The sequence below is a fragment of the Gavialis gangeticus genome, unplaced genomic scaffold, assembly GCF_001723915.1.
Source record: "Gavialis gangeticus isolate Ggan-Ray unplaced genomic scaffold, GavGan_comp1, whole genome shotgun sequence".
In the NCBI taxonomy this organism is placed as follows: Eukaryota; Metazoa; Chordata; order Crocodylia; family Gavialidae; genus Gavialis; species Gavialis gangeticus.
In genome coordinates, this window is record NW_017729024.1 from 40,691,943 (window position 1) to 40,693,533 (window position 1,591).

Consider the following 1,591-nt stretch of genomic DNA (forward strand, 5'->3'; position numbering starts at 1 on the left):
GGGGGGGGGGGGGCCCTGCACCCCTCAGCTCAGTGACCAGCTGCAGGGGGACCCCAGGTGCCCCCTCCAGACCCAGGAGGCACCAGTCACATGCTAAGACCTACCTCTGGAGGTATAGGTTTATCCACAAGTGAGATTTGTTATCCCCATGCATACTTGAACCATGCCCTCTCCCTTATCTTTCTCAGTCTTAAGTTCTAGAAGTTTTGCAGTGAAGGAAAAACTGAAGAGCAACATGTATGCACAACCACTATCTTTTGGTGTTGGAAGATGGAAAACTGCTATGAAAGCAGCTTCTGAATATTGTGAAAGCCTGAGATTTTGTTGTGGTTGTTTTTGTTGTTGTTGTTGTTTTTTGGGGGGGTTTTTTGTTTCTTTAAACCAAAGACTTGGAACCTAAGCATACTTTCAGGAGGGAATCTGTCTGGCTGATGATGCATCTAGAAGAACTGTGGTTACAGATTTTCTTTTTCTCTACATGGAATGGGGGGATAACTAAGTGCACTATAAAAAAGCAGTGAAATCCCTATTCTTCTGTCATAGCTGAATCATACTTTTACAATGGAGTTGCATAACTCAACACAAGTAGCTGTAAGAGCAGGGATGGAACAAATGAATTTTGACTGTCAGGAATTCATCGGTTGTGTCTACATCCTGGGGGGGAAATGATTGCAGGGTGCCTGTTTAATAAATTGTTCTGCTAAATGCTGTCTAAGATGAATATACCTGTGTAGAAGTTGAAAGTAAAATACACAGGCATTGGTGTAGAACTCTTCTCTTTGAATGAATATAAAAAAAAATTAATCTCAGCCTAATACTGCTTCAAAAGTCTGGCTTCTCTCATGCAACTGCCACAGTTGACCAACTGTTTTTATGCAAACTTCTTTGGTGAATTTTCTAATTCCAAAACGGCCACATGCCACTTGATTTTTCTGCTTTTTTTTTTAAAAAATTTGATGAATGGCTGTAAGAAAAATGACATCATACACTGGTTGTGTAAACATATTAAGAAATTTGCCAGAAAAAATAAAAATCAAGGCTTATTTTCAGAGTATAATGATTCTCTTATATTAGTACTTTCCTCAACTTGTCCCAATGTGACTTTCATGCCCCCAATAGCTCTACTGTTTGGGAATGACAGCTTGTGTGTGGTAGGAAAATAGTGCATCAATGACTTGTCATCAGTTGTTGTCCCCAAACTTACCAATCCTAAACTTCATGTGGCAGAAATATGCCATTTGTGTCAGATGATCTCATCCCCTTTCCCCTGGAATTTTTTCTCTTCTTCCCCCCCCTTTTTTTTTGTGGTTGGTCTTTACCAACAGATATATTATAAACTCTCAGTTAGGGTTAAATGCAATGTTAGTATACTCCTAGATATTCCAGTTACGGTGAATGTGTTGTCTGGTTTTCTGTTACTTTTACCATGCCATAAGTTGCTGGGGTTGGTCAGTTTAAACTTTTTTTAAAGTGTAATAATTAACTTCCTCCTCTAATCTATCTGATTTTTATGATGGGCACTAATGGAGAAGTACTGCTGTCCTAATATTGGTTTTCTCCCTTAAATGTGATTTTTTTTTTTTTTTTTTTT

The 1,591-nt window shown here is 38.7% G+C and overlaps 1 protein-coding gene across 1 annotated transcript in view; it reads left to right on the top strand.

Moving 5' to 3' along the window:
- The window catches only part of LOC109298060 (RNA exonuclease 1 homolog), a 32,583-nt gene that overhangs the window by 30,597 nt on the left and 395 nt on the right, over positions 1-1,591 (top strand). The gene's annotated exons all lie outside the window — the stretch shown is intronic.